At 42.8% G+C, this 21,077-nt stretch overlaps 1 protein-coding gene across 7 annotated transcripts in view; it reads right to left on the reverse strand.

Moving 5' to 3' along the window:
- The window catches only part of P4HA1 (prolyl 4-hydroxylase subunit alpha 1), a 74,390-nt gene extending 56,151 nt beyond the window's left edge, over window positions 1–18,239 (reverse strand). For 2 of the 7 annotated variants that reach the window (XR_005226060.2, XM_037903577.2), the window contains exon 1: window positions 9,406–9,651. The gene's annotated coding sequence lies outside the window, so the exon portion shown is untranslated. Of the gene's footprint in view, window positions 1–9,405; window positions 9,692–17,943 lie in introns of those variants that run through there. The other 5 variants (XM_043552137.1, XM_043552138.1, XM_037903578.2 and 2 more) reach the window with 5 other exon arrangements.
- Window positions 18,240–21,077: the final 2,838 nt, after the last annotated feature.

A 21,077-nucleotide genomic window follows, 5' to 3' on the forward strand; every position in this document is an offset into this window, starting at 1 on the left:
CTGTTAAAAATGTAGGTGTGCTTTAAAGAGGCATAATGCAAAAACTGCTATTCAGATCTCCACAGAGGATTATATCAGAAAATCATGAGTTATCTAACTTGATAATCAGGGTTCAGTGTTTCATCAATTATCATGTGCAGCTTCACTAAATATACTGGTAGAAAATACAGCATAGCAGTGAGGAAAAAAACTGTTCTCTTCTTGACAGGGAAATAAGGACAACCTGGCAAATTACAGACCAGTCAGCTTAACTTCTATACCCAGAAAGATAATGGAGCAAATAATTAAGAAATCAATTTGCAAACACCTAGAAGATAATGAGGTGATAAGTAACAATCAGCATAGATTTATCAAGAACAAATTGTGTCAAACCAACCTTATAGGTTTCTCTGACAGGGTAACAAGTCTTGTGGATTGGGGGGGGGGGGAAGAAAGCGGCAGATGTGGTATATCTTGACTTTAGTAAGGCTTCTGATACTGTCTCGCATGACCTTCTCGTAAACAAACTAGGGAAATACAACCTAGATGGAGCTACTATAAGGTGGGTGCATAACTACTCTCTAGGAACGATTTTCCAATCAGTTATATCGGTGGTTCACAATCATGCTGGAAGGACATAATGAGTGAGGTCCCGCAGGGATCAGTTCTGGGTCAGGTTCTGTTCAGTATCTTCATCAATGATTTAGATAACAGCATAGAGAGTACACTTATAAAGTTTGCAGATGATACCAAGCTGGGAGGGGTTGCAAGTGCTTTGGAAGATAGGACTGAAATTCAAAATGATCTGGACAAATTGGAGAAATGGTCTGAAGTAAACAGGATGAAATTCAATAAGGACAAATGCAAAGTACTCCACTTAGGAAGGAGTGATCAGTTGTACACAAACAAAATGGGAAATGACTGCCTAGGAAGGAGTACTGCAGAAAGGGATTTGGGGGTCATAGTGGATCACAAACTAAATATGAGTCAACAGTGTAACACTGTTGCAAAAAAGCAAACATCATTCTGGGATGTATTAGCAGGAGTATTGTAAGCAAGACACAAGAAGTAATTATTCTGCTCTACTCTGCACTGATTACGCCTCAACTGGAGTATTGTGGCCAGTTCTGGGCGCCACATTTCAGGAAAGATGTGGACAAATTGGAGAAAGTCCAGAGAAGAGCAACAAAGTGATTAAAGGTCTAGAAAACATGATCTATGAGGGAAGATTGAAAAAATTGCATTTGTTTAGTCTGGAGAAGAGAAGACAGAGGGGACATGATAAGTTTTCAAGTACATAAAAGATTGTTAGAAGGAGGATAGGACAAGAAGCAATACGTTTAAATTGCAGCAAGGGCGGTTTAGGTTGGACAAAAACCGTCAGAGTGGTTAAGCACTGGAATAAATTGCCTAGGGAGGTTGTGGAAACTCCATCATTGGGGATTTTTAAGAGCAGGCTGGACAAACACTTGTCAGAGAGAATACCTGACTGCAGGGAACTGGACTACGCAACTTCTTGAGGTCCCTTCCAGTTCTATGAAGAGATATGGGGCTGGTTTTTTTGTTTTGTTTTTTAAAAAATATTCTCATCTCTACTTCGGGCTGGTCTACATACAAAATGATACTGAAATAAGAAGTGTGAATTAACCCGATTTGGTTATTTCTGTGCAAGTATGTATGCATGCTATTTTGGAATTAAAGTAGCTTAAACTATTTTAGTTAAAGTTGGTAATTGACCAACTTTAATTAAAATTAACTCTAGCTACTTCCAATTTTGAAACAGAAATGTTTACATACAGACTTGCACAAAAATAACTAAAATCAAATGATAAAAAACAAGAGGTATGAATTAAAACTGATTATTGTAGCATCTACCTAGTGGCTCTAGTCATAAATGTGATCCCATTGTGCAAGGCATTGTACAAACACAGAATAAAAAAGATAGTCTCTCCCCAAGGGACTTAAAGTCTAATTCTGACAACAAACAACAGATAGAGACCAGGATGGATAAAGAGTTTTAAATCTGTTTTTATTTAATATAAATACAGGGGTTTTATACTCTTTAAAAGTAAATTTAAAATTGACAATTATGTTAAGATCTAAATGTATTATATTAAAAGCATTCAAATTAAATAAAAAAAAATATATTGAACAGTACATGTTTGCTGCTTTGTTTTTAAAAAAAAAGTCAGACCTCGTGAACTGGTGGAAGCCCCTGACCAAGCACCTGGAATCAGTGTGCTGCAATTCTAAACCAGATTTTCATTTCAGTTTATTCAATTAGCTCAGTGCAAGGACGAGTTCATTCAGAAGTTAAGAAACCAAATCGAAAAAGCAGGAAAGTTTGTTTTCCTTTTCCAATCTATGAATAAAAACTAGTGAGGAGAGGATGAAATCTACTAGTTCTAAAATCTTGAAGGACATGGTGACAAAAAAAAAAAAAATAATCCCTTCAATTCCCTAACAGGTAGTACTTTATTTAATAAATTAGTTTTTAATTTTAAAAATTGTAATTATTTTTCCTTACATATCCAGCACACTTAAGGTAATTTAATTTAAAAAAATTAAAATGTTGGGTTTGTGCATTTAATTGAATTTCCATTCAAGTAGAGCGTGACACAAAGCACCAAAAAACAAAAACACCTATATAATTGCTTAAATAGATTAGTCCAGATATAGTGTCTCTTCCCAGTTAGCAAAAACAACAACCAAATTTAGTGTAAAGGCTATGTTTAGTTGCAAATCTACGTTACAATGGTTACCAACCAATGAGAATTTTTCTTTAAGAAAACAACTAAAAAGTACAAATGCAAAACTTGATTAGAATTGATTATTTTAAATCAATATTTCCTGTTTGCTGATTCAAATCATCATTAAAATCAGTTATTTAAAATCACTTTGATTTAAATCAATCCACCCTGATATAAACTGACAGGGGAGCACAAGTAAACTATGAGACAATATTGTTCAGCTTCATAGGCAGTACAAGTCTGAGCACGGATGCAGTCTGTGACTGGGCTTAACTACCATCATCAGCAAGGCAAGGCAAAGGACCCATATAGTCATGCTCCAAATTTTTTAGGGGGGTGGGAGGGATCTAACCACATCCTGGATAAAAGAGGCGGAGCTAAGCCATATAAGTAGACTGAGGCTTGGTCTACATTATAGACTTCGGTCAACATAAGGCAGCTTACATCCCTAGCAACAGCAGGAAGCCCTGGGGGGCCGCTAGACTCCAGGTGGCAGGGAGCCAGGCTCCCGGCGCAGAGTTTCATGTGGAGCACCCCCCCACACTGCCCCTCTTAAGTCGGTGGAAGCCCTCCTGGTAAGGACACACACTACTGACAGAACGAGGGTAGTCTGGGCATGAACCACCACAGTAATAAGTTGACCTAACATGCCCTGAAAGAACACAGCTGGAAAAAGACCGTAGAGGAGACCGGTCTCTCTGACAGAGAGGAGTCCTGATCCAGGGTCTACATGGGTAAGGGAACTGGAGTCAAATACAGGAATAGCAAAAAACACTTGCAGTTTGGAGTTGAGCTGAGAAATGGTAAAGGACCTTTTGTTTAGTCCTGAACCCCAGAAGCAAACTGAACGGTTACATAACTCTGCCACAGGGTTGAGCCAAAAAAATCCAGTGCAGGAGTCTGGGTAAGAGACTGTCTGAGAGGGATCGCCATGGCTGGGAAAGTGGCCACCAGGAGGGAGTGCTAGAGGCCAAGTTTCCTGCAACTACTCCCAGTGAAATTCTGTGCCAAAAAATTATGTACACAATATTTTAAAATTCTGCAAATGTTATTTGTCAAAACAACACTATATAATCATGCCAGTTTCAATTATTTTGGAAATTTATTTTAAAATAAATATCAGCAAGTATGTCTGTAACCATACAGACAAAAATTCAAGTTCCCCCTGCCCAAACCAGCCACTCACACCCCCTCAGGCATCCTTAACTCTAGGGCACCCCCTCATGGCTGGGTGCAGAGTTGCAGGTACTCCTGGGGGAATTCTGTGCCACTGCACAACGCATTTTGCAGAAATTAGCGTTGTGTGTGCAGAATTTCCTTCCTCCCCTCCTCCAGAAATGGGCTGCAGAGCTCCTGGCTGCCACTAGCGGCCGCTGGACCCAGCAGAGCCCAGCTTGCAAATAGAAGACAGCGCCAGAGGGGAGGGCGAGGGAGCTGGAGGGTTCCTGGCAGCTGCAGTTCCCAGCATGCCCTAAAGGACATGACAGCACACAGGAAACTCTATGCAAGCCCAGGACCAGCATCAGGCTGTTTCTCCCTCTGGATCCTTGGGCTCTAGGAGGGTAGGAAGTGAGAGTGTGTGGGCTGGGAGGGGGGCCCTACAGATCTAGCCTGAGGGGATTAAGGGGTGAGTGTGTCTGGGCCGGGGAAGCCCCAAAGCTGGGCTCTGGGGGGGAGAGGGAGTGTCTCTAGGCGGGGGGGCCCCCCCATGACTGGGCTCTGGAAGGGAAAGGACAGAGAAACCGGAACTCTGGTTTCTAACTCTCTGCTCCTGGGGGAATCTGTGTGTATGTCTTATTCGTTACAGACATACTTGCCAATAGGTATTTTGAAATAAATTACCAAAAACAACTGAAACTGGAGTGATTATATAGTGTTATTTTGACAAATAAAATTTGCAGAATTTTAAAATATTGTGTGCATAATTTTTAATTTTTTGGCACAGAATTCCCCCAGGAGTAAGATTTACACCCTGTCTATATTAGAGTAGTTACATCAATGCAAACCCCTAATGTAGCTACACTACACGGTGGAAGAGCAGGTTTCAGAGTAGCAGCCGTGTTAGTCTGTATTCGCAAAAAGAAAAGCAGGACTTGTGGCACCTGCGAGACTAACAAATTTATTTGAGCATAAGCTTTCGTGAGCTACAGCTCACTTCATCGGATGCATTCAGTGGAAAATACAGTGAGGAGATTTATATACACACAGGTTTCAGAGTAACAGACGTGTTAGTCTGTATTCGTAAAAAGAAAAGGAGTACTTGTGGCACCTTAGAGACTAACCAGTTTATTTGAGCATGAGCTTTCGTGAGCTACTTCACTGCAGTTTCCACGATATGCTATGCATCCGATGAAGTGAGCTGTAGCTCACGAAAGCTTATGCTCAAATAAACTGGTTAGTCTCTAAGGTGCCACAAGTACTCCTTTTCTTTTTACGAATACAGACTAACACGGCTGTTACTCTGAAACCTGTCATTATGCAAGGCACTGCATTTAGCCGCATGGAGTGGAAATCTATCAACTGCATGAAAAAACTTGTACAGATACAGACAGACATCATCTTCCTTTCCAAATGCAAACAGATGGACATCGTACCAAAAGGACTGAAGGTAAAAAATCCATTACAATCTACATACCACACAGACTATGCTGACAGCTTGTGCCACACGCTCAGGTCTTCTGCAGTTTCCACGATATGCTATGCATCCGATGAAGTGAGCTGTAGCTCACGAAAGCTCATGCTCAAATAAACTGGTTAGTCTCTAAGGTGCCACAAGTACTCCTTTTCTTTTTATATACACACAGAACATGAAAAAATGGGTGTTTATCATGCACACTGTAAGGAGAGTGATCACTTAAGATGAGCTATTATCTCATCACTGAGATGGGGGGGGGGGGGAGGAGAGAAAACCCTTTGTAGTGATAATCAAGGTGGGCCATTTCCAGCAGTTAACAAGAACGTCGGCGGGGGGGGCGGGGGGGAATAGTTTTACTTTGTGTAATGACTCAACCACTCCCAGTCTCTATTCAAGCCTAAGTTAATTGTATCCAATTTGCAAATTAATTCCAATTCAGCAGTCTCTCGTTGGAGTCTGTTTTTGAAGTCTTTTTGTTGTAATATTGCGACTTTTAGGTCTGTAATCGAGTGACCAGAGAGACTGAAGTGTTCTTCGACTGGTTTATGAATGTTATAATTCTTGACATCTGATTTGTGTCCATTTATTCTTTTACGTAGAGACTGTCCAGTTTGACCAACGTACATGGTAGAGGGGCATTGCTGGCACATGATGGCATATATCACATTGGTAGATGTGCAGGTGAACGAGCCTCCGATAGCGTGGCTGATGTGATTAGTCCCTACGATGGTGTCCCCTGAATAGATATGTGGACACAGTTGGCAACAGGCTTTGTTGCAAGGATAGGTTCCTGGGTTACTGGTTCTGTTGTGTGGTTGCTGATGAGTATTTGCTTCAGGTTGGGGGGCTGTCTGTAGGCAAGGACTGGCCTGTCTCCCAAGATTTGTGAGAGTGATGGGTCGTCCTTCAGGATAGGTTGTAGATCCTTGATGATGCGGTTGGAGAGGTTTTAGTTGGGGGCTGAAGGTGATGGATAGTGGCGTTCTGTTATTTTCTTTGTTGGGCCCGTCCTGTAGTAGGTGACTTCTGGGTACTCTTCTGGCTCTGTCAATCTGTTTCTTCACTTCAGCAGGTGGGTACTGTAGTTGTAAGAATGCTTGATAGAGATCTTGTAGGCGTTTGTCTCTGTCTGAGGGGGTGGAGCAAATGCAGTTGTATCGTAGAGCTTGGCTGTAGACAATGGATTGTGTGGTGTGGTCTGGGTGAAAGCTGGAGGCATGTAGGTAGGAATAGCGGTCAGTAGGTTTCCGGTATAGGGTGGTGTTTATGTGACCATCGCTTATTAGCACCGTAGCGTCCAGGAAGTGGATCTCTTGTGTGGACTGGTCCAGGCTGAGGTTGATGGTGGGATGGAAATTGTTGAAATCATAGTGGAATTCCTCAAGGGCTTCTTTTCCATGGGTCCAGATGACAAAGATGTCATCAATATAGCGCATGCAGAGTAGGGACATTAGGGGATGAGAGCTGAGGAAGCGTTGTTCTAAGTCAGCCATAAAAATGTTGGCATACTGTGGGGCCACGTGGGTACCCATAGCAGTGCCGCTGATTTGAAGGTATACATTGTCCCCAAATGTGAAATAGTTATGGGTGAGGACAAAGATGTAAGAGCATTGCTTATGATGGTGCAATTACCTTGATCCACTGGAGGATCAGATTATTAACACAGGTGTAAGCCCCACTTTAAAGCTATGCAGTGCATTACAGCTATGCAGGGGCTTTGTATCGATGTAACTACACTAGTGGAAATCTCTCATACATAGGCAGAACCTCATTTGCCAAAGGGATTCATAGCAAGCAGTGCAGAACAAACTATTTGCTTGAGACTGACATTCCTTCTGCAGACTCCCAGCCCCAAACTAATGGAGTGAGCTGGAAGGGAACACAGGGCTCCTTCACAGCAATGCACAGGCCTATTAGGCCACCCACCAGCTCACAACTGGACATTAAGAAAATTATTTGTAAAACATTTGTTATGTTTACTATAAACAAACATAAGGGGGTTTCTCTATCATGTTTAGCTGGGTTAGTACAGTAATTTGCTTCTGAATTTTCCTATATTCATACAACAGTATTACTAAAAAGGTACATCTAGTCTGATATTTTCTTTTGCCTTTGCTCTAGCTTACATTACAGCCTGGTCTACACCTAAAACTTGGGTCAACCTAAAAAACTTTGCTCAGAGCTATGAAAAACTTCACACCCTGTGCGATGTCATTAGGCCAACCTAACCCCCACTGTACATGCAGCCAGGTCGATGACAGAATTCTTCCATCGTGGTAGTAAGCGTGTAAGCTATAGTGACATACCTGCAAACTCTCCCCCGCCAGCTAAGAGCAGCTAGCAGGAGCTGTGCAGCTGTAAGGTTCATAGTGTAGACCCAGTCTTACAAGCAGAAAAAAAAGTTGTCTCTAGTGTAACCTATGTCCAGTGCTAGTTTGGGAAGTACTGCATTACAAAGTTAAGGTCAGAATGAACGAAGTGGTCTTTTTCAGGATCTTAAACATGAAAATAAATTTACCAAGCCTCTCGCAATTAAACTGCTTGCCACAAGATAAAAAAAAAGTTATGATGTATGCAAAGCTTCTGCTGACCCAATCATCGTCTACAACTCATATTCCCACTTAAACATAAGCTACAATTAAATCTAGTTCAATTTAAAATCTCATTTATATTTTGCTTTTAACAGTTATGTACATAACTGAAGTCCGTTAAACTGAGTTTTGTAGGAACAAAAGTACATTTAAAATTCTGTTTAGTCTCAGCTAACTGAGAGGGTAATGCAACTTTAAACTTCTCAAAATAAGAACTGCTTAGACTAGCAGTTCCAGATAAAATCACAAGTAGCTTGGAGTAACCTCTTTCTCTGAAAAAATAGTGACCAAAAATTAGAAGAAAGGAATGGGATTTGTGTAATGTCAGGTTTTTCACATCTGTATATTTTTGATTAAATTGCATGCTCTTTATTCATTTTATGTATCACTAACTGTAAATAGGGGGAAATGAAATAAACTTCTTTCCAGAAGTTTATAAAGCAAGCAAAAGGTTAGTGAAAGAATGCTACTGCCACGTATCACCCCCTCCCCCACTCACGTAATGAACATTTCATCTCTCCAAATTTCTTTCCAATAGGAATCTCAAAAAAGAACTACACCTCTAAAATAAACTAAAAAATCAAAATTTTGTACACTATATAATCCTTGCTTGCTACAACTAATTCTTGACTCTCATGTCTTTTCCACTGCTTGCAGAGATCACTCTACAGAGCTCAGCATAAAAACATATTCCTAGCATCTGATGCACAAATAAAATTAGCCCGAAAGCTTATTACAAGTTTTTTCCCCTTCTAATTTAAAGAAACTGCTTTAAACAGCCCCAATGCAATTCAGTCTGCTAAAGACTGGAAATCAGGAGTTACGAGGAAAACCCATGCGTGTAACCTCCAGCTACAGTATTCTTGTTTAAACAAACATAGTTAATATGCTCTCTGGTGCCATGACAATGGGCACAGGCTAAGAATATGGATGGAAAATCCATTCCATAACTGCACTTGACTAGAGAAGAAGTCTGATCCCATTTCATAAGTAGCAAACACGTGCGTATCCTGATCAATACGCAGAATAATCTGCTGCAAATATGCTTCCTTCACGGAAAGAAGATTCGGGATCGGCAGGAGGACGGAGCTCCTAAAGTGGGTGGATGACTTCATCTGCCTGGACCCCCCCACCCCTTCCAGCTGGGCCCGAGAGGGGCTGCTGGCGCGGCTCACGGCCAGAAAAGACCCTCGGACCCGCTCCGGACCGCACAGGTTCTCTCAGGGCCCGCGAGCTCCCGCCGCTTTTAACACCCCACCCCCGCCACCCGGGGGGTCCGGCCCGCCGCAGAACCCCCACGCAGGTGGAGCAGGCGCCTGACGACAACAGGCGAGAGGCGTGAGGGAAAAGCAGCCGCGGCCCCAAGGGAAGTGACTCCCCAGAAAGGCCGCCCGCGGCTCCCCTCACGCCCCGGGAGCGGGGCGGGGCAGCAGGTCGGGCGGCGCCTCACCTGCGGGAAGGCGGCTGCTGGCTGCTCCTGTTGGGACACGGGCCCCGCTCTCCCTGCGCCGCGCCGAGCCGCGGGTAGACACGGTAGCACCTGGCGTGTGGCGCACCCCAAGAGCCGCCTGGGCCTCTTCGGAATCTTTATATCGGCCGGGCCCGTGTCGCTCCGCCCGCCGATGGGGGGGGCGGCCACAGCTGCTGGCCACGCTGCGTCTACGTGAGCTCGAGCACAGCAGCAGCGCCCTGCGCAAGCGCAGCAGCCTGTGGGGGGCGGTCACCCTGCAAACTATGTGGGCGTGGCTTGTTCGGGGGCGTGGCTACGTGCGCACCTTGGGCTGGAGCAGTGGGCAAATTGCATGGTCCCCCGGCAGCTGCATGCCCCTCCCTTACCCCAACGCCACCCCAGCCCCTGATTGTGCCCTCTCCCCTAGCGCAGGCCCATGAGAGAAGAGTTAGGATTTACCGTGGGGGCAGGATGGAGAGAAACTGAGGCAGGCTCTCCACACAAAGTAGAGGCATCCAGTGCTTTCAGTTGCTGGGGGCTCAAGCAATTTTTTTACTTTCATAATTGATACAGCAAACCCTGACGTGCTGGGCACAGGCACTGCGTGAGTCTTCTGTTGTGGAAGGCTTCACCACCAGACACTCCCCAGAAGGTTGGGGGGGGGGGGGGCGGCGCACTGCTGCCTGTACCAGGTTCCTCCGCACTCTGCCTCTTCCCCTGAAGCCCCTCACTGCTGACGCCCCTCTCCTCCCCGTAGCCCCCCCTCACTTCCAGGTAGCATTGTTTCTAGCACTCCAAAGGCAGTGAGCAAGCATGCCTCCACAAGGAGGTGATCTGCATAGCATCTATGGCATTTGTTCTCCTGCATGGCTAGTCCTTTTGAGGGAGGCCTCCCACAGCCTCTTATACACCCCACCTATGGTACTGGGGCTATGAATTGCCCAGCCTGGAGGCACCAGGGAATCGGGATCAGTCCTGGCACAAATTAAGCACTGGAGGTACCTACCTACCTACCATGGAAAGATATGCTCCAGCTCACATAACCAAAAGCTCCTTATATCCAATATGTTGAGTTTAGGGTAACTAACTATGGACTTTAGAGAGGACCATGTTGCATGAGTATTCGTACAACCCTCATTCAGTTCTCACAGCCCTGGGGCCTATGCTCCTTTCCCAGCAGCAATAAGATCACTGTAAATAGAATGGGATAGAGCTCACATGGTCATTTAATTTTTTGGCATGATAAAAATGTCAAATACAAAATTTCTCAATCAGAAAACCCAAATGCTTTGACAAAAACCAGACATTTTAGATAAAGATAGAAACTTTCACAGAAAAACAAAAAAATATATGAAAAAAATGTAGTCAAAAGCCATTTTTCATTTTAAAAACAAAGTTCTGAGACACTTTTGGCCACCACTTGTTGGAAGCATTCACTGGGAGTCATTAAATCTTTGGTACATACTGTAATCTGGTGTCTTTCATAATGGCTGTAGTTAGCCAGAAGCAACTATTGACAATACCTCAATGTTTCCCAGATATCAGGTATACATTATCAGGATATATAAGTCATCGCTCTTACCTTGCTGATGCCTAATGTCCCAAAGGAGTAGTGCAATTCTTGGAGATGTGAACAGTTGAATATTGAATACAAGTAGCGAGGTTATTTTTACCTGTGTATTTGGCAGTGGTGCAACTGCTACCGGAATACTTTGTCCAGCTCTGGACAATTCAAGAAGGGTTTTGGTAAATAGGAGAGGGTTCAGAGAAAAGATACAAGAATGATTAAAGGATTAGAAAACATGTCTGTATCCTCTTGGGAATAAGGTATTGAACAAGCAAGTCAAAATAAAGATTGGCAATAAAATGTAGGGGAGAGATCACCCAAGAATAGAACAGTAAAGTCAAGAAAAAGTTTCATAAGGAGATGGACATCCAAAAGGCTGTCTCATTGCTTTCCCTCATCTTTCTCAGATTTAAGAAACAAAGCAGAGTGTCACTTTTGCTCATGAAATACTCTGAGCCACTCATAAGGGTATTATTTAAATACCAGAATATAAGGAATGAAATCAAGGATTACAAATGTGCGTTGACTTTATGATTGGGGGGAGAAAGAGTGGTGTAACCATGCACTAAAATAAAGATGTAAATAAGGGGAAGAGGAGTAGAAATATGGCTTAGTACAACTCTCCACAGGATGTTGGTCCTATTCAAAACAAAACAAAACAAAAAACAAACAAACCACCCCACAACACTACTCTGGTTTTGCATGGAGTATATGTTGAGGTTCCCCCCAGAGGAACTTCATCATACCAGAAGAGTGGACAGGTTAGCCAGATCCATCTGGGACTTTGGTAAATCTCCACATTGTGAAGGGGCAAGAAATTTAGGGATTTTTTGGTTTCAGTATATTTGAGGGATTTAGGGGGAAAATAAGGAGGAAGGGACTGGGAAACTAAAAATAATTGTGTTCTCGACCCAGTGTTAAAGGAGTCAGAAAGCAGTATAATGAAGTATAGGAAATCAGGCACTGACAATCTCTAATGAATTAACTTGATGTGGGACTCCAGGTGATGTCAGTCCAGAAGAAAGATTACTCCTTTTCAATATCCCGCAAAATATATGATAATTGATATAATTGTAATCTTTAGAACTTTGCTTAAAACAGCCTTGCTGTGCTGATTTTGTAACTCCTTGTCAGATCCTGCATCAGTTTTACTTATTAGAAACTGGCAAGACACACTTAGAACAAGAAGAAAATTAATCACCACACTTCTATATGACCAGAAAAGAGTTTAAGATAAACAATTGCATAATTTTCTGTAAGGAAAACAATGCTGACCAGATGTTAAAAGGACTTTAGGGGATGTCTTCAAAGCAGTGATTAGGGACAGTTTAATTAACAAAGAAGTCTAAGATAGAAAAAGAGAAAAAGCAAACATTGCTCAGTCAGGTTGAAAAAAAAAATAAAATTACTTCAGAAAAGTCGGTCTCAGAAAATATATAAAACATTAAGAGGACAGAAGCAAGTTAGACTTACTACAAACAGAAAAATCTCAACAGGCAATCATATTCTAAGCCAGGAGTTCTCAGACTTTATTGCACTGTAAACCCCTTCTGACAACAAAAATTACTACAGGACCCCAGGAGGGAGGAGCAAAATCTGAGCCCACCCAAGCCCCACCACCTTGGGGGTGGGGGCCAAAGCCCACGGGGGTTCATCCCCAGGCAGGGGGCCTGTAATCTTGGCCCTGGGCCCCAGCAAGTCTAAGCCAGCCCTGGTGACCCCATTAAAATGGTGGAATTTTTTGGAGTTTACTGGAAGAGGGTCATCCCTCACCATCAAATCTGATAGTACTCAAAAAAAGTTCCCAGACTAAGGAAAGGAGAAGCCCCTGCAGTCAAAATTAAACTCAAAACGATATTAAAATAAGCAAAACAAGAGGAGAAAAGCTTAATATCACGAAAAGTTTTTTTTAATAGGACAATAAACAGTTTACATATTTAAACGTAAGGAAAACAAAAGTTGGGACCTAAATAAGAGATAAAGACTAACAGAAATGATCTACTGGCAAGACAGAAGGGGAAGAAGAGGAGAAAGGGATGAGGAGTAGAAAATCATCAACAATATGTGATCAGTACCACAAAGCTGAAGAAAGTGATTGGTAGGTCTAGCCAATAAGAACATATAAGAATGGCCATACTGGGTCAGACCATCCAGCCCATTATTCTGTCTTCTGACTGTGGCCAATGACAGGTGCTTCAGAGGGAATGAACAGAACAGGTAATCATGAAGTGATCCATCCCATCATCCACTTCCAGCAAACAGATAGGGACACTTAGGACATCCCTGATGTTGCATCCCTACCCACCCTGGCTAATAGCAATTGATGGACCTCCAGCTTTAGGGACTTCCATAGGCAAATAGATAATTGTTTATATACTAAGTTTCTCTCTGTTTAAGTTAAATAATTTTATAAGATTTTTGTCATAAAAGACTGGATTAATAAAAAAGGAAAACATGCCCTTATAGTGATTGAGCTCCTTGAGCCTATAGATACCAACATGCAGAACAAAAATTGATAATTGTCTCTTCAGTGTGGCAGGCAACGGTATAACAAGATCCAATGGCTGGAAATTGAAGCTAGACAAATTCAGATTAGAAATAGGACAAGTTTTTAACAATGAGGATAATTAACTATTAGAACATAACAGTGGTTGTGTCAGATTCAGCATCACTGGCAATTTTAAAATCAAGATTTAGTGTTTTTCTAAAAGATATGCTCTAGCTGAAAAAAATTAATTTAGGGAAGTCCTACGCCTGTGTTAATGCAGGCAGACAAGATGATTACAATGGTCCCTCTGGCCCAGTGGCCTTATAATGTCAGGACTGCTTGAGACCAGGTCACTGGAGAGAGTGACACAGTGCAGATCTAAAAGATTTTCCCCTAGGCCTAAATAAGTATCTAAGCAACAATTATTCCCATTGTTCATTTTAAAGTATGAATACCACCATATTCTGAGTTGTACACCACTTTATAGAGAGTAATCCACATGGCCTAAAACCACAATTGGTATTTTTTTAAAAATAAGTTCAGAGTTTAGTCTTTTCTAGCCCCTGGAAAAATGTCTGCTTATAACACAATGAGTTAAGACTCTGCCTTCCAACTGTATGAGTAGTAGTCAGAGCAGTGATGGGTCCCACTAAAAATAAGATGACTTCCCATTTCTTAAAAATAAGCCTTACCACTTTTCTGTCTAGGTAGCTTTCTAGCGAAAGAATTCCTACCACTAGCAGGAACATTGGAATAATACACACATATCTATCTGAAGATCAGTTAAAACACCATTATCAAAAGAATTCATAATATCTGAGATATGACTCCAGCCTCTATTGATTGCTTGTTTGAAAACTACACCGAAGACATTTAAATTCTTACCAAGAATTAAAAAGAAAAAGGCCCATCTTTCCCCAGCATTTATTTACACCTTTAGTGATCTTAGTGGATTTCCTCTTCATTATTGTTACATTCAGATATCAGAGACTGTGCTGTAAGTACAGGTTACCAAGCAGTGAGAGGTCATTGACAGACATGGGCTGGTTCAGAACTTTCAAAGCGTTTTGTACCAGCTTTTCTAGTCAGCCTCCCACTCCCAATTTGCTGACAATTGAGCTCCAGACAGATTCTGTGAGAGCAACTTTTATCGGCCAGGGGGCCCCAAATCTTAACTCTCATTTCCAACTATCAGGGAACCTTCTTATTCCAGGAATCTGTTCCTGTCCCTCTTACAGAGGCATCACTTTAAAAATTCTTCTTCCATTTCGATAGCATTAGAGGAACAGAATCACTCAGCATGTGACTCTGTAGTTTCTTCTGCCTTCCTGGTTCCAGCACTGCCGCTGTTGGCAGCCACTAAAGCTGTAACAGCAGCAAAATAATATTGGTTTAGACCACATAGTTGCTTCAAGTTGGACTCTTGCTTTAGGCAGGCACTCATTGTCCTCAGTCTATCACTGGCTGCCCGAGGCAGAAAAAAGGAGCAGCCAGATCCAGGTACGTCTTGAATGGAGCAATTAATTATTGTAGCTCTTGGTAAAGAAGTGTCCCAAAAATATGTCATTGCTGGAACCCTTGCCTGTAAAGACCAAACAAAGAATATGCATGGAGCTGTAACTACCTTTTCCCTTTGAGATAGAGCCCATCCAGAGCAAGGCTGAGGCATAGTGGCCTCACTATTTTTATGGGGTTCCTATAGCCCTGGTCTACACTATGAGTTTAGATCGAATTTAGCAGCATTAGATCGCTTTAACCCTGCACCCATCCACACGGCAAAGCCATTTACTTAGATTTAAAGGGCTCTTAAAATCGATTTCTGTACTCCTCCCCCAACGAGGGGATTAGTGCTGAAATCGACCTTGCTGGGTCGAATTTGGGGTAGCATGGTCGCAATTTGACAGTATTGGCCTCCAGGAGCTATCCCAGAGTGCTCCACTGTGACCGCTCTGGACAGTGCTCTCAACTCAGATGCACTGGCCAGGTAGACAGGAAAGGCCCGCGAACTTTTGAATCTCATTTCCTGTTTGGCCAGCGTAGCAAGCTGCAGGTGAGTGCAGATCTCATCAGCAGACAGGACTATGATGGAGTCCCAGAATCACAAAAGAGCTTTGTGATCGAATACATCCGATGAAGTGAGCTGTAGCTCACGAAAGCTTATGCTCAAATAAATTTGTTAGTCTCTCAGGTGCCACAAGTCCTCCTTTTCTTTTTGTAATACGTTTGAGATTTTTAGCAGAGAGATGGGAAACTTCAACCCCTGACACAATTCAATTAAATTAAATGTTCAAGATATTCTGTGTCATTACATAAAGAAAGAACATGATTTCAATGATTGCTGAAATCTCAACATCCTGGCCAATTCAAGGTTCTCTTATGAGGTAAGGAATGAAGGATACTTAGGTACCCACGAGCTAGGCAGCCTAGGAAGTATTAGAGAAAGAATCCCTGCACATGCAGTAAAAGCAGCTGATGGAGCTAGGCTGGTCCATAGTCTGACTGCATGGATATAATTGAACAGAACTTGGCTCACTACTTTCTGTCAGCCAATCACAATGTTAGCAGTAGAAGAAAAGCTTGGTCATTTTTAATGTTAAAATTTATCTATAAAGAAAATTTGTCTTTTTTGTCCAGCTCCTAACAGACAGGTGTTTATATAAAAAGTTGATTAGACTGGCAGTCTCAGTGACTAGCTGACTATGGGTACCCCATAAAAACAGTAAGGCCATGGTGCCTCAATCTTGTTCTGGAGGAACTCTTCCTAGTAAAGAAAATTTTCTATCAAGAGGTTTCCTGAAGTTTCACTATGTTAGTTTCTAGAACAAATTTATCAAGCTGATTGCTAGATTATATATTTAAAGCAAATAATCACTGCAGTTATTTTGTAAAGGTCAGTCGTTACGTTCTGTTATTTTGTCTATATAAAGCAATATACCATGTTACCAGTTCAACCATTAATAGAAACCAAAGGATTTGTAAGAAATAGAACCACTCTTTTTCCCCACCTACACTAGTTCATAGAAGATTAGGGTTGGAAGAGACCTCAGGTGGTCATCCAATCCAACCCCCTGCTCAAAACAGAACCAACCTCAACTAAATCATCCTAGTCAGGCCTGTGTCAAGCCAGGTCTTAAAAACCTCTACAGATGGAGATTCCACCACCTCCCTAAGTAACCCATTCCAGTGCTTCACCACCACCCTAATGAAATAGTTTTTCCTAATATCCAACCTAGACCTCCCCCACTGCAACTGGTTCTTGCTCCTTGTTCGGTCATCTGCCACCACTGAGAACAGCCTAGCTCCATCCTCTTCATCCTCCAGCCTAGAACCCCCCTTCAGGTAGTTTAAGGCTGCTATCAAATCACCCCTCACTCTTCTCTTCTGCAGTCTAAATAAGCCCAGTTCCCTCAGCCTCTCCTCATAAGTCATGTGCCCAGCCCCCTAATCATTTGCATTGCCCTCCACTGGATTCTCTCCAATTTGTCCACACCCTTTCTGTAGTCGGAGGCCCAAAATTGGATGCAATACTCCAGATATTGCCTCACCAGTGCTGAATACAGTGAAATAATCCCCTCTCTCAATTACTGCAGTCAATCTCTTCCTCATTTATATCCAGACAGTCTAAGGGTAAGGTGTCAATGATTTCTTTGGCTTGCCAGTCTGTCATGAATCATTCATGCAGATAAGCATTTTTTACAACGTAATGTTGGAAAGCTTTTGAAATGTGTGATCTTAACCTAACAGCAACATCCACATGGGAAAACTAATCATATCCTTGATTATCACAACTACCACAATTCGTCTCCCAAATGTTTTTTGGTTCACACAACATTGCCATTAAACAAGAAACTGCGTAGGGTCCTCAGATATTTCCTATCCCAGTGTTTTCATCATCTTGAATCACGCAGTGAAATAACAGTCTAACATGCAAATGTCCCCTCCTCCACAATGCAATCAACAGCCTCCTCTTAATAGCAGGGCCTATCCTGCTTTCACTCTTCATCCATTTTTTCTTTTTCAATTCATCAGTTAATCAACAGCCAACTAGTCACCTACAGAAAGCAGTGTTTCTCTTTACTCCCTGTTAAATCAATTTTAAAAGAAACAGACCCAAGAAGCTTGTTCTCTTGCTTTCAGTAGTTCAACTGAATGAGACTAATCATGGGATAAAAATAAGCATGTGGCCAGATATTTGCAGGACAAGGGCTTTTGGCTCAGACTTAGTAATCAGGCCCTGTGCTACAAAGGTCCTTAGGCACCTAAACCCAAGATTTGGGCACTACTGCAATCCACAGAACTCCCACCAAACACTATTGGCATCTAAACTCGCTCAGTGCCCAGATTTTCAGGACGAAGTTCACTCGGTAACCCAGTTTCTGCCTCTGGGCAGATGCACTGTTGCTCTTTTTAGCATCTGGACGTCTATCTCCCAGCTAAACCCCAGAACAATCCACAAACTAGGGGAAGATGGGTGGTCACTCACCTATCTCACATGTAGGGTCTGCTCTGGTAGGTGGGGTAAGAGGCCATTAACTCTGGCCACTAACAAGCAAATGGAGCCCACCTTACAGCACAACCATAGAACACTCACTTGGCAGGTGAGACCCTAGTTCAATTCCTCCATTTCTGCCTGATGGGGAGAAAAGTTGAACAGGTGTCTCCCAGCTCTCAGGAGAGTGCTCTAACCACAAAGCTGAGATAGTCTGTTATGGGGGCTCCCTCTTATTGATTTTCTTCCACTGTGGATACCTCAGCAACTGAGACTTGTGTGGTCAGAACCAGAAGACAAGCAGGGCTAGAACAAGGCAAGCACAATTGTAACTACTAGCATAAACATCAAATACCCAGCAAATTGCTGCTGCTGGACTTAAGAACATGCCTGCTGGTTCCCCTCAGCCCATCAGGCAGGTTGGTCAATCAGGTGGTTCTGCTGTAGCTCACCGGGGCTCATTAGTTTGCCAGGAGACTCAGCTGGCTAGCCCCATGCTCAGCTGCAGGTCTTTATTCCTGACAGGATGAATAATAAAAAAGCAATTTAATCAGGGACACTGACTTCTCGGTCTCCCGCCCACCAGGTGGGTGCTCTAACCACCATTCTCACTTTCTCTTGCTCAGCCCAATGACTATTTAAGTATTTACGCACAGTGAAACAGTCAGTGGGTTAGAAAGAAAGAGCAAGAGAATGATCCTATAGTCTGGTGGTGAGGGTACCTATCCGGTGCCCCTACTCCAATTACTCTTTCAGTATTTATCCACAGTGGAACAGCTTCAACAAAAGAGATTGAAGGAGACCTCCACATCAAAACATCCCATAATTCAGTAGTTAGCACATCCTCCTGAAAGTTCAAATCCTTTCTCCCCATCAGGCAGGGGGACAGACAATAGGGGAATTGAACTTGGGTTTGCTATATCCCAGGTGAGAGCTCAATTCATTGGACTAACAATTACAAGCTAGCTAATGGCACCACCACTACTTCCTCATCCAGCTGGTTTGTGTGGGCCAAGGCAGTACCTAATTCTTTCCTGCAAGGAGGGGCATGCACCCCAATAATTAGTGGGGGCCCAGAACTTCTCTGGCCCTAGGGCTGCAGAGGCAGGGAAGATTGAGCTCTTGCCCAGGGCCAGGGCTGGGAGGGAAGATTGAGCTTGGGGTGGGGCCAGGGCGGGGTGGAGGGAGGGAAAATTGAGCTCCTCCAGGGGCCAGGGGGGGAAGGAGGGGCAGCAAGCTTCTGAGGCTTCCCCTCCTCCCCCAGAGGGGTTAAATTTAAATTCCTGCACACACCCCTGCCTGTAAGAAACTACTTAGGCACTTAAGCCACCTGACTACAGGAGATGGGTTCCCATTTATGAATTGCTAAATAGAAATAGGCATGTCTCTGCAGCCAGGATTTAGGCACCTATCTCCAAGAGAGGTGTGGGGCTTAGACCACATCAGTATGTCCCTTTGGCTTGTTTAGGCAGCTCCCTGCCTACCGTGCTGGTTTTTATAGATTGCATTCTAAGGTGCCAACACCGCCCCAATTCATTGCATAGGAACCTAGGTGGCTAAATCAGGCTTTGTGGCTTGCAGTATTGTTCCTGTAATTTTCTAGGCACCTAAAAGTCAGGTGCTGAGCCTGTGATCCAGCACCAAGGTATTCTCAGAGGAAAGCCTAAACCTCTGGAGCTCGCTTCCTCTGGAGGCCTGCCAAAGCTCAGATATATCAAGCTTCAGAAATCTGTGTGAAATTTATTTATTTAGACAAGCCTTTACTTAGCTGATGGGATTACCACTGGCACATGGAATGAGGAATTTAATGTAATACATAGGTTAGGCAGGCCATTCATCTAGTTTGACACTGGACAGTCCTCTTTTTTGGGTGGTTTGTCCTCCATCAGGTATTGAAATAAAACTGGACATGGATATGTCTGGTATTGGATGGGGGATGCCATTTTGAAGAGTGTGCCACTCTGCAGGCATTACCTCACACACACCATGTGTGTGAGGTCACATTGGCATGGTGGGTCATGCTGACAGGGCAAGCCCAGGCCGCTCCCTGAAGTACTGGAATGTCTGGTGTTCTAGGAATGCATGACAGGTTTCAGAGTAACAGCCGTGTTAGTCTGTATTCGCAAAAAGAAAAGGAGGACTTGTGGCACCTTAGAGACTAACCAATTTATTTGAGCATGAGCTTTCGTGAGCTCATCGTGCATCCGATGAAGTGAGCTGTAGCTCACGAAAGCTCATGCTCAAATAAATTGGTTAGTCTCTAAGGTGCCACAAGTCCTCCTTTTCTTTTTTAGGAATGCATGAGTAGCCACCCTAATGTAGGTGCAGCCCCTCAGCTGCATTCAGCGTAGCTGCATTGATGGAGCTATGTATAACAGTTTACACCAACTGAGGATCTGCCCCATAACATTTACATGTAATAAAGCATCCACATGCCAAAGCGATGGGCACCACTTATCATCTTAAATGAATTATATGATGAGAATGGCTGTATGATTTTGAAAACCAGCTACCTGGCTATTGTGGTGCAGAAAATAATTTTCCAGGCTATGCAATGCTGCAAATTTCATATATCAGTGCAGATTAGGGTGACCAGATGTCCTGATTTTATTGGGACAGTCCCGATATTTGGGGCTTTTTTTTTTTTTTACATAAACTCCCCACCCCCGTCCTGATTTTTCACAGTTGCTATCTGGTCACCCTAGTGCAGACATGGTAAAGAAAAAAAATGTTAACAGCAGGATGGACATTTTCCTTACAGATTATACTTCAATCCTTTATCTTGTTAAGAAAAGATTTGTTTGTTTCGTTTTCTAAATTAATCCAGTTAGCCTAGTGGATTAATATGTTGAGGGTTTGCTCTATTTCAGAAAGCACACAAGTAACAACAGTCAAACATAATTAAATGTAACATAATTGTACATCACTCTAGTAACAAGTGTGCTGTTTTCCCTAAGTATCTCATTTGTTGTTTTTATGACCTATGCTCTCTAGTTAAATGTCTGGAATTTCTTATGATAGTATCTTAATTCATGACAAAATAAATAAGTGTCTGTCAATATTCTTTTCACTGAATGCATCTGATGCAGTGAGCTGTAGCTCACGAAAGCTTATGCTCAAATAAATTT

This window comes from Chelonia mydas, chromosome 7 (assembly GCF_015237465.2).
Source record: "Chelonia mydas isolate rCheMyd1 chromosome 7, rCheMyd1.pri.v2, whole genome shotgun sequence".
In the NCBI taxonomy this organism is placed as follows: Eukaryota; Metazoa; Chordata; order Testudines; family Cheloniidae; genus Chelonia; species Chelonia mydas.